Here is a 12,790-nt window from a genome sequence, read left to right as displayed (position 1 = left end):
TACTGTCGGGGACCATAATTAGGGGTACCCTCAAGACTCCTAATTCTCAGCTGGTAACCCCCATCAGCACAAAGCTGCAAAGGCCTGATGGGTGCGATTAAGTCAGGGATCGGTCCATTCGAGGGACTCGATCATGCCTCGCCCGAGCCTAGCCTCGGGCAAGGGCAGCCGACCCCGGAGGATCTCCGTCTCGCCCGAGGCCCCCCTCCAGCGACGAACATACTTCCGGCTCGCCCGAGGCCCAGTCTTCGCCAAGAAGCAACCCTGGGCAAGTCGCCACACCAACCGACCAAATCGCAGGGGCATTTAATGCAAAGGTGGCCTGACACCTTTATCCTGACGCGCGCCCTTCAGTCGACAGAGCCGAAGTGACCGCAGTCACTTCGCCGCTCCACTGACCGGCCTGACAGAAGGACAGCGCCGCCTGCGCTGCTCCGACTGCTGCGCCACTCGACAGAGTGAGGCTAACAGGCAGTCAGGCCCGGCCTCAGGCACCATAGGAAACTCCGCTTCGCCCGACCCAGGGCTCGGACTCGGGCTCAGCCCCTGAAGACGACGAACTCCGATCCGCCCGACCCCAGGGCTCGGACTCGGGCTCAGCCCCAGAAGACGACGAACTCCGCTTCGCCCGACCCAGGGCTCGGACTCGGGCTCAGCCCCGGAAGACGACGAACTCCGCTTCGCCCGACCCCAGGGCTCGGACTCAGCCCTGGCCTCAGCCGACGGTCTCCGCCTCGCCTGACCCAGGGGCTCGGACTCGACCTCGGCCACGGAAGACAGACTCAACCTCAACCTTGGAGGAGCCTCCACATCGCCCAACCTAGGGCGTGGACCAACCACGTCAACAGGAAGCGCCATCATTACCCTACCCCAAGCTGACTCAGGCTACGAGGAACAAGACCAGCGTCCCATCTGGCTCGCTCCGCCAGATAAGCAATGATGGCACCCCACACGCTCTGTGACGATGGCAGCTCTCAGTCCCCTTATGGAAGCAAGAGGACGTCAGCAAGGACTCGATAGCCCCGACAGCTGTCCTTCCGCCAGGCTCCAGCGCTCCTCCGACGGCCACGACACCACACGAACCGGGTGCCAAAACCTCTCCGGCTGCCACGATGGCATGTACTTAGGGCGCTAGCTCTCCTCCGCTAGACACGTTAGCACTCTGCTACACCCCCATTGTACACCTGGATCCTCTCCTTACGCCTATCAAAGGAAGGACCAGGGCCCTCCTACAGAGGGTTGGCCACGCGGGAAGGCAGGACGACGCGCAGAGTCCCTCGCTCTCTCCCACGCGGATGCTTGTAACCCCCTACTGCAAGCGCACCCGACCTGGGCGCAGGACAACACGAAGGCCGCGAGTTTCCCCTCTTTGCCTGTCTCCCTCCTTTGGTTCCCCCCTTCGTGCTCCGTCTCGCGCCGACCCATCTGGGCTGGGGCACGCGGCGACATTTCACTCATCGGCCCACGGACCCCCCGGTCTCGAAACGCCGACATATGGATACTCCATGCCAACAATATCAAAGTCAACTTGCTATGTCCTTGTGTTGTGAATGTAGCCGAAGGTGACTGGCATTGTTATCTTGCCAAGTGGTTGTCTCCCTCCGAAGCCACATAGAGGATGTGTTACATCATGTATTTTGTCATCTGGCTCTTGCATTTGCCTGAAAGCCTTTGCAAATATGATATACGCTGCACTGCCTGTGTCCACCAGGACATTGTGGACCAGAAATCCCTTGATAACACAAGATATGGCAATTGCATCATTGTGGGGATAATCCTTAAGCTGAAGGTCTTCCTGGGAGAAGGTGATTGGAATATGAGACCATTTGGACTTGATGAAGGGTCCCTGCACCCCAACATGTTGTACCCTTCTATGTGCTTCTTTCTTCTGTCTTTTGTTATCTGGTTCAGAAGTTGAACCGCCTGTGATCGGGAGCACTAGCTTCATAACCGAAGGTTGGTTGCTTTGTAGAGCCATCGTCACAGTTGTGGAAGTGAGTTCATCCCACGGTGGGCGCCAATATTGGTCACTTGTTCTCAAATGCTACAGATCAAGAACAAGGCAACACAATTGTTAATGGTTAAAGACTTTCGTCCTACGAAGCATTATTTACTTTCGGATATAATGATCTTCAGACGAAGGTCATGAAGGACGTAGCTTCATCATTTCAATATGTAAATATGAATATAAATATAAATATGATAAGAGTGTGAAAGAACACTAAAGAATGAAAGATAATGATTATATCCTCATAATTTATTTATGTTCATATCCACATATCATAACCAACATTAGTGATATTTATAATACAATTGTACCTTCGGTTCGCCAGAAGATACGAATGCAAAGATGACACGAGAGAGAGATTACAATCCAGCGTGAATAGTACAGGGGTACTGTTCATCTATTTATAGGTGCGGGACGCAGCCCGGACACAATTACATTTATGCCCCCGACATTTACATACAATCATAATGCGGGTGATCAAGGACTAAACAGTCTTTTTCCCATGAGTCGGTGACGACTTTCGGCTTCGTCACAATGCTAAGCCGAAGCTTCTTCAGTCATAGCTTCGGCTTCCATCCGTGTCATCATGTCACGTATGCCTTTTGTATTATCTTGCCGAAGGTGTTTTTGCCTTGAGGACCTTCGGCGAAGAAGAAGACCTCCAACAAGATGTTACTGCAAGCCTTGGATCGCCGCTCACGCCGAACCAGGGGAAGCACTTCTTCTTCCTCATCATCATCTCCTTCCTCTACCACGTATCTACCATCCTCACACCACTCCCGCCTTCCATAACATCCTCTAGACCAGCACCTACCAGATTATCATCAAGGTTCGACATGACTGGGGCAAACACTGGCTGCAGGCCGGTCTGACGAACGATGAAGTCTTTTCCTCTTCTTCACTTCTGTGGACTCGGCCTGAGTGTCTGCTTGACATGGTCGCTTGCGTCGTGGACCCTAAGGGCTACTCACCTTCTTCCCTCCTTCACTCAACTGCTCGGGAGCCCCACCTCCGGACTCAAGTCGCGTTGATTCAGATGATTCCCTAGCCGGTATATTTAATACTTTTAACTAGCATTCAAACATCCGATGTGATAGAGACTAAAATTTAGTCATAGAGAACCAAATAGAGTTTAAATAGGATTAATACCTCAAGCAACAAGAATTAATACCTCAAGAAGGCTCTTTAATTAGTCTAGGTTGTCTCGGGAAAACTAGAATTAATGCATCAAGCAACTAGGATTAATACCTCAAGGAGGATCTTTAGTCAGCTCTTTAGTTGTGATATCCTGGCCCCGGTGGATGGTGATATCCAGGACCAAGGCTTAATATAATTAATAGAGTACTCATACCAACAAAGTGCATCTTCTTTTTCAGAAGCCTGTCTCGAAAGAACCTCCAGGTTAAGCGTGTTTGGCCTAGAGCAATCTTGGGATGGTTGACCGACTGGGAAGCTTTCTCGGGTGCATACGAGTGAGGACAAAGTGCGCACAAAAGACTCGTGTTGGTCTATGGGGATGATCTATGATCATAGAGGGCTACCAGGAGTAAGTACCACCGGTCTAGGAGTGGGTGGGGTGTTACAAATGGTATCAGAACCGACCTTTGCGGTTTCACAGGTGTGTGTGAGTTAGGGGTTCGGGCATATGGCGCATGGTGCATGTGGACCCGGAGTTGTTACATGGTATGGCATATGACGACACTGGACACACAAACGTGGCCAAGAGGAGAGGTTCCTGTATTGGGGTTGACCGATGAGAACGTTGGTCTTTTAAGGGGGTGGATTGTTATATGCTAGCCCAAGACTTAATAGAATTAATAGAGTACTCATACCAACAAGGTGTATCTTCTGTTTCAGAAGCCTGTCTCAAAAGAACCTCTAGGTTAAGCATACTTGGCTTAGAGGATTTTTGGGATGGGTGACCAACCGGGGAGTTTTCTCGGGTGCTCATGAGTAAGGACAAAGTGCACACAAAAGACTCGTGTTGGTCTGTGGGGATGATCTATGATACTAGAGGGCTACCAAGAGTAAGTACCACCAGTCTGGAACTTCTCAAGTGCTCACGAGTGGGGACAAAGTGCGCACAAAGACTCGTGTTGGTATGTGGGGATGACTATGATCCTATCCTAGAGGGCTGCTAGGAGTAAGTACCACTAGTCCAAGAGTGGACGCTGTGTTACATTAGTCTAGGTAATTGTCAAGGTTTTTTAGTCTATGTTATTCTATGTAATACTTTTAAGTCTCTTTATGCTATCTCTAGCATTTTACCCATCCCCAACCTTATATTAAACTCCAAACTATGAACAATGCAATCTATATTATAAAACAATACAACATAGTGTTTTGGGTGCCTATATAGGTGAAGACGGTCTTAGTATTTAGTTTGGGTGACTTTTATACCACTTCTTCCTAAATTGTAAGTTATTTTGACATTTCGTTCTATATAAAATACCCTTTGTTTGTAAGATATATACTACTTTCTATTATTTCTAAATTATAACTATTTTTCTAAATCATAAGGAGATATTTCTATATTATAACTTGTTCTGTTTTTTAATACGCAACAAATACAAAGATAGAGAGCAAAACCTAAAACACTAAAAATGACATATTAGAATTTGGAACGACGAACAAAACCTAGAAGAATTGACTTACATTTAATAATTGTACTAGTTACATTTTAGAATTTGGAACGAAAAGAGTGCACTACTGGAATCTGGCTCTTTGTCGAGTGCATTTTATCGGGCACTCAGCAAAGCATTCTTTGTCGAGTGCCACTCTAGATGAAATAAGACTCTCGGCACAGACCTCGTTTACCGATGGCGAAACATTCGGTGTAGAAAGACACTTGGCAAAGGAGGCTTTACCGAGTGTCAGACTTTCGATGAAATGCGACGCTTGGCAAAGGGCCATCAGCAGCCGTCTATAATTGACGGCCATTAACTTTGTCGAGTGTTAGTCGTTGACACTTAGCAAATTATATTCTTTGTCGAGTGTCACCTAGCAAACACTTAGTAAACAGTTGTTTTACCAAGTGCCTTTCCTTGACACTCGGCAAAGAATATTTGTTTTTTTATCTTTTTTCCACCAAACTTTTTGTGGCGTTTTCGTACAGTATATAGACCTACATGTTCCATTTTTGTACAATTATCAAAGTGTTTGCTATAACTATTAGATTTTGTTTGTTTAATTGAATTTCTTTAGATAATTCAGATTTGAACTGCAAGTCACTCGAAAAATGAAAAACAATGAATGCAAAATAATATTCATGTTATTTAACATAAGTTATGACCTATTTCAGGAGCATACTGGAATTTTTGAGCACCAGGCTCGCAAAACATGAACGCACTAGTAGAAAAAAGATCAAAGCCTACGGTGCCATCTAATTTTTACAGAAGGCTTTGCGCGAAAAATGTCGCGACTTACGACTTCGACGGAGATAGGCGGGTGGGGTGGGCCGATGCCTCTCCTTAAATAAAGTATTTTTGTTGTTTTTAAAACCTGTTTATGTTTCCTAGAAATAATTTTCACTTGCGGTTTTATTACGCCGACCACTAGTGGAAATCAATTCCCACTGAAAGTTTTCTTAGCTCAACCGCCCATGCAAATTGATTTGCATTAGCGGTCCTCAGGTACCCGTCTATAAAAATGATGATTTCCTCTGTCCCCTAGCACTAGCGGTTCTGAAAAACGCTAGTGAAAATAGGTTCACAACCACCACTATAAATCTTTTAGTGATGTGAACTTGTGATCTAGTTGTTTGAAAATTGTATAAAACACAAACAAAATCAGAAAATCATGAAACTTGTCGACATGTCATGATATCATATGTAAAGGTTGTGATAAAAATTTGATAGTGTATAATGAAAGTTGTCGCGCACTGTGTAGAAACATATCCGGTCTTCAATGCAGTTTCATGATTTCATATGAAGGACGACAAGGTTTCTACACATAGTGTGTGACAACTTGTACGAAACATTTTCGAATTTTTATCAGAGTCTCTACATATGAGATCATGACATCTTAGCAAGTTTCATGATTTTTTGACTTTATGTTTTACACAATTTTAAACCACAGGATTGTTAGTTCACGGTCTTCTTTCGTGTGCATGGTGTTCGAAAATTTTGGTCTGCTCCCGAAAATTTTGGTCTGCTCCTAAAAAGTAAATAACTTCACTCGGCAAAGGCCTCAACACATCTTTTTTGAATAATAAAAACTTGTTTGTCGAGTGCCAGATTTCGGACACTCAGCAAAGAGATTGAACATAACCCTAGACGCCGGCGTGGGCTTCTCTCACTCTTCTCTTCCCTCACTCTTCTCTTTCCAATCATGTCACTAGCATGTCGTCTCGTTGCTGGCGCCACCCCCCGATCACATCGGTGCTGCCCCCATCCACATTGTCGGTGCCGCCCCTATCCACGTCGTTGGCGCCGCCCCGGTCGTCCCTCCACCCCCCCTCCACGTCGGTGGCCTCGCCCCCCGTCACGCCTTCTCGTCGTCGGTGCTGCCACCAGCCACGCCTCCCATTCCCCAACAATGGCGCCAACACCACCCCCCAGACGCGCCTCCCCTCCCCGGACCACGACGCTGCCTCCCCAGCCCTCTCCCCGCCCTCGGCCACGACGCTAGTGCCTCCCCGCCTACGGCAGTGAGTTGGTGAGCTATCTTGGCAATTTCTATGAAATTTGCTCTCATCATTTGTGGAGTCTTTACTTGCTTGTGTAGCTTCCCAGTTACAACCGACGATGGCAAAACCGATCTTGTTGTTCTTGACGTCGTATATGTGTCCTGGGTTGTACAAATAATAGTATTGTACAAATAGCAAAACTATAAAGAGCAAAACTTTATATAAGTGATTGTAGAAATAATATTATATATTTGTTGAGTTCATTTGTTTCCTATTTGTAGCTATGAAAATTTACATGCTACCAAATTTGAACTTAAGAGGTCAAGTTACAATCGAGTTCTCAATAATATTCTTCTGTATGGATTGAAAATATGTATATATGTGATTGTCGGCCATCATGTCATTGATATATGTGTGTGGATGTCACCCATCGTGCCTATAGTTTTATTTACAGGTTTTGGATACCTCCCCGTGTGGGGGAGGTGCTGCCAAAAACATTTATTGACAAGTTTGTGTTTATTTTTTATAAAGGTCTTCCCAGCCATTGGGGGTCTGCCCGCACCGACCCGCCATAGCCCCACTAGCCTAACTCCACCGCCACCCTAGGTATAACCTCTATTTCCACATCATGGTCGTAGATCACGTAACCCAGTTAAGCGTCTCTCGTTCGAAAGAGATACGATGTAGATATGTAGATCTTTGCATATCTATGTATCTGTTTTGAATTGTCCACATTTTTTGGACAACCCATGGTTATGTAGATTGTGAGTTTCCATGTTCTACTCCAGTCTGAGGCACAGTTTTGGCATCACCTCCATGTTGTTCTCCATACAGTACACTCTCCCTGCTAGGATGTGTATCCGTAGAACAGTGGGGAGGTGCTACCGAAATTCTGTCTAGGATCAGAGTAGAGCATGGAAACTAACCTCATCTACACAACCGCGGGTAGGATTAGGACCTATCCTCACCTATTAGAACGTAGGAACGTAGTGTACATACATTACATGTTTATATGAAACAATACTCGGTTATTGTAACACCCTGAATTTGGGGGTATAAAATTTATTTTCTAATATCCACCAAATTCATGTGTTACCCTCTCTTTTCCTTGATTTTTCTTTTCTTTTCCCTAAATAGTGGGGAATTATTTTGTTTTAAATCTACGTGTAAGCCTAGTAGATTAAAACCCTATAAGTGCTTTGATTGTCGCATCATGCTGGAGTGCTTTTATTTTATTGTTAACATATTGTCTTGGTGAATATCCATTTAATTTGTAGCTTTTTTGTGTATAAATACGAATAGGAATAAAAGAAAATAAATAAAGAAAGAAAATAGAAAAAGCCCAGATCCCCTCCTCTGCCCCTCGCCAGCCCATCTGGCCGGCCCATCCCGCGAGCTGGCGCAGCCGCGCGGCCCAGGCGCCCACGTGCCCCTCCGCGACCCAGCTCGCGCGCGGCGCTCGCTCGGCCCCGCAGCCCAGCCCCCCCCCCCACGCAACCCTAGCGCGGTGCGCTCCCAGCCGCCGCCACTCGCGCGCGCAGGGACGCTCGCCCGCGCTCGCCTAGCCGCGCCGTTCGCCCAGCGCGCAAGCGGCTTGCCAAGCCACCAGGGCCCGACCTCCACTCCCGTGATGCGCATCTGGCAGCCCAGTCGCGCGCGTCCTGCGCCCCGTGGTCAGCGCGCTTGCGCAGCAGCCAACCCCGCAGCGCTCTTCTCTCCCATCTCCTCGCCCCGACGACTGCCCTGCTCCCTTCTTCTCAACTGCACCCGCGTCGCATGCCAGGAACTCATCGAGCCGCCATCACCAAGCCCCACCGCCGTCCTGCACCTCCCGTCGTGTGCGCGCGCCCGGTGCACCTCGTGTCGTCCACGCAGAGCCGCGCACCATCGCCGTCATCCACGCCCTGTCGAGTCGCGCTCTCGCCATCTCCGTCGAGCTTCAAGGTGAGGATCCCCGGCGTGTACCCCTGACCATGGCCTCTTGTTCTTCTCTATCCCTGTTCGGCAGGCGCGGCCTTGTCCACCATGGCGCTAGCGTTGACCCCACACCCTTCCCTAGAAGAGCCCCTGCGTCTCGACTCCCATCCGCATAGCCACCTCGGTCCCCTTTTCGGTGACACGACCGGTCAACCTTGCTTCATCCCCACGGTCGGCGAGCCTGCCCCCAGCTGGATTAGTGACCCTAGCACCGCGACGATTCCAGATAGGTCTCCCTGCGCGCGTGTGTGTGGACGCAACCGCCTGACTCGCAGAACATTTGTGCGCTCCCCGCCACGCCGTTCCCATCGATTCCGTGCGCGGGCGCGCCGTGTCCTCACCGCCAGCCCCTGCTGCTCGGACTCCGTAGTTGAGGCTCCTGCGGTGCCTTGCTTTCCTAGTCCCACCGCTGTCTCACCACTGCGACCGCGTCGTTGTCTGAGATGAGACCGTCTACCCCATCATCGTCTACCCCTGTCTACCTCCCGTCTACCTCGTCAATCCCCTCCCCCTGCACGTGCGCGCGTTTGTGCCGTTCACACGTGTCGTTGTTGCCATTCGCGTGCGCGGTCGGTGCGCGCCGTCATCGTCCATTCGCGCTTTGTCGCGCACGCGATCCGCGCACATTAATTAGTTGTTTCGCTATAACCGTTCGTGCTTAGTAATTGATTGAATAATTGATAATGCTTACGCAAATAATTTATGCTAACTAAAATCAACATAGAAAATATAGTATTGCTTCATCATATCACCTATTTTAATTAGTTATTTACTTATTTATTCAATGCTTATCAGGTTGTCGCACTAGTTAAAACTAAATTATAGTTATAGTTATCAACTCGAGCTTTTTTTTACAAATGGATGTCAACCCAAATTAATGTAATGTTGTTTTTAATATCTATTTGGTATTTAGTATAAGCACGACACGTAGTTAGTGATTCTCGTGTACCGCACGTGCGGTTTTGCACGTGGTTACGTGCTGATCCGCGTGTCGTTCACGCTCGTCGTTTACGTTGTTTCGCGCAGCCGCGCACGTTATTAAATCCATTACGACCCTTTTCGCGTTACGTTAATTTCATAACAATATCGTCAACATATTAATAATGTTATTTCATCACGTCACAAGTTTATATTATTTGATTAGCTATTAATTCTGTTTTATAGTTCTTAACTCGCGCTTTTATAAATAAGGGCTAACTTGATTAATACCAACTTAAATGCTTCTTCCTTTAATTCGTGTCTAGTATAGTCACGTTATCTGTTAGCGAGTATCGCGCGTTGTCGCTCACATTATTTCGTGTATCAGTCGTGCACCCTGTGCGCATCATCGTGTTGTTCGTGCCGTAGCGGTGTCGCGCGTGCTACTCCACACGTGGTGGCGTACTGATTCGCGCGTCATTCGCGTTGGTCGCGCGCGTTGTTTCGTGTGTTGTCAGCATGCTGTGTCGCTCGTGTCCGCGCGTCGTCTTCACGCTATCGTGTTATTTCGTGTATCGTAAATTCGCCTCACGTTGAATCTCTCGTGTTAATTAAATTACTTATTTGACTAACATTCGTTAGCATAGCGGATTAATCGAACTAAATTATAGATATTACTTATATTTGACAATGTTGAACTAGATATTATGATTAATACTCGTTTAGTGTGTACGCGATAACCTCTCGACCGTAGCCTCGCCCGTCGCATTTCTTTGTCCTCGTGTGACCGTAGTAACACACTCTATTTTATTTTGTTTATTTTATTATGTTTTACTTGAATGATGTAATGTTCTTATGCACATATGTGGTTGTTTGTTTGTGTTTGTTTGTATTCGTTGTGCGTCACGAATAGACTGCGATCCATTTCCGAGTTTCGAGGAATCGACGGTCAAGCTTCGGCGACCAAGTGATCTAGCTCCTCGAGTTCCACGAAGTTGAAGACCCTGAGCATCTGTTTGGTGAAGGCAAGTGTCCCTTGACCTATCTCTGTCCTATACATTCTTTAATTCACCTCCCGCATTTCACAGTTATACCTAAGGATTGACTAGCTTTTGTTATCCATGTCCTTGTTTACCTATTTGGGTTGGATTATTATTGTTTAGCTTTATGCTATTTCTCAACTCTAATCAATGAACATGATGAGATTTATCAATGATACGTTGTTTTCCCCTTCTTTATTATGATGTTATACTTGTGGCCTTCAAGGGGGCTCGAGCGGTTTCTCGAGTGCCTCTCCATAAGGACCTGTTCGATTAGATGACTGCCCGGGAAAACAGTGAAACCATGAGGGTGGAATGGGATGCCCTTAGCTGAATAATTAGAGGAACTGGGGTGTAGTTCGCTTAGCCGTCGTGCCGTTAATGGGGCTCGGTGTATGCGGCTCGCTCTGCCAAGCTTGGGTTCGCCCCCTTGGGGAGGAGTGCGGTGCATTTAGGAAACCTAACGGGCGGCTATAGCCCCGGGGAATCTTTGTAAAGGCTACGTAGTGATGCCCTGCTGGGTCACCTTGGTAGTGATCAATGGAGAGTCATGATCTCTGGGCAGAAAGGGAATCATGGCTTGTGGGTAAAGTGCACAACCTCTGTAGAGTGTTATGAAACTAATATATCAGTCGTGCTCGCGGTTATGAGCGTCCAAGGGAGCTCCATTGATTAGTGATACTTGATCAGAGATGTTCGGATTACAGGTGGTGATGAGAATGATGGTTTTGATTATGATTATGGTAATGGTAACTGGTATTCTTTCCGTTTGGAAAGGGTACTTTTGGGTTAACAACTTGGGTTAATGTTAAAACTTGGCTCTCTACTATTAATAATTACCTGACCAACTAAAAGCAACTGCTTGACCTTAACCCCACATAAAGCTAGTCCACTTCAGCCAAACGGGACATTTGCTGAGTATGTTGATGTGTACTCACCCTTGCTTTCACAAAACACCAGGTTGCCTTTGGTGCAATCTATGCTCAGGTAAATAAGAAGGAGAACGGTGTCAAGGCAGATATCCAGGAGTTCTAGGACATCGATGAGTTCGAGGATTAGGCTAACAACCTCCCCCAGTCAGCTGCCTGTGGTGGGTTGTTTACGTTGGCTACGTTTTGATTCTGTGTACTTTGATTTATATTATGTAAATGACTCTAGTCTGTAATACCATTACTTACTCTTTATTGTAATTCGAAGCATTGTGCTATGATGAGTCATTTATGTAATCGCTGTGTACGTGAATTTCTGATCCTGGCACGTACATGGTTCGCATTCGGTTTACCTTCTAAAACCGGGTGTGACATAAGTGGTATCAAAGCCGTGCTGGCTGTAGGACCGCTGACCTAGAGTAGCATTGGCCGTTTTTAAGGACTTATTGATTATTACTTCATCTCATCCTTAATTCTGCTTCAAAATATTAGTCATCTCGACTAAATCTATGTTGTGCTCCTATATGCTCCCTTGCCAAAAAGTATTTTATTCTAGTATGGTCTATACTTATCTCAATCTATTAGATCTGATCTCATCTTGTGCCTGCAATATCTTTGTAAATGCCCCCTGACCATAGCCTTTAGTCTTTTTGGGACTCTTTCCTCATCCATTATTAAATTGCTACTATTTGACCATCTTTATTCCATTTTGTTATTAACATGCTCGTATCCTTGCATTTTTAATACCCTTATCCCTTAATCTAAAGCACTTACCCTTGTACCTCTGCTACCTATTTAAACAGTTCAGTTTATGTGTCTATGACCTTCTTGTCTTCTGAGATCCTTTCTTATTCTGTTGTTAAGACACTATCTTTCGACAATTTCTATTACCTTGGTCCTAGTACGCTCGTATCATTTGAGTCTTGCATACTCTTATATTTTCGTGTATGCTTATCTTCATGCCCCAATGTCTGTTTAAGACATTTCAGTTAACATGCCCTTGATCACCCTGGTTTCTTAATGATCCATGAGCGGTCATTTTATTTTGCACATCCTTGGTGATCTCATTAATTCCCTATAACTTCCCTTGGTAATAATTTCTTTTGCTAAACCATTCTGTTGGAACCTTACCCACCTTACCCGTGATTGTTTTCTTCATCTCGCCATTTCGTGAGTCTTGCCTTAACTCCATCCTTTCCTATGCTCTTTGTTATTATCACCTTTACCCTTGACACTTCTATATATTGCATTGATGTTCATCTCATAACTGTCCTTTAAAATCGCCCCTCTT

The sequence above is a fragment of the Zea mays genome, chromosome 4 (genome assembly GCF_902167145.1).
Source record: "Zea mays cultivar B73 chromosome 4, Zm-B73-REFERENCE-NAM-5.0, whole genome shotgun sequence".
Taxonomy (NCBI): domain Eukaryota; kingdom Viridiplantae; phylum Streptophyta; class Magnoliopsida; order Poales; family Poaceae; genus Zea; species Zea mays.
This window is presented reverse-complemented; position numbering follows the sequence as displayed.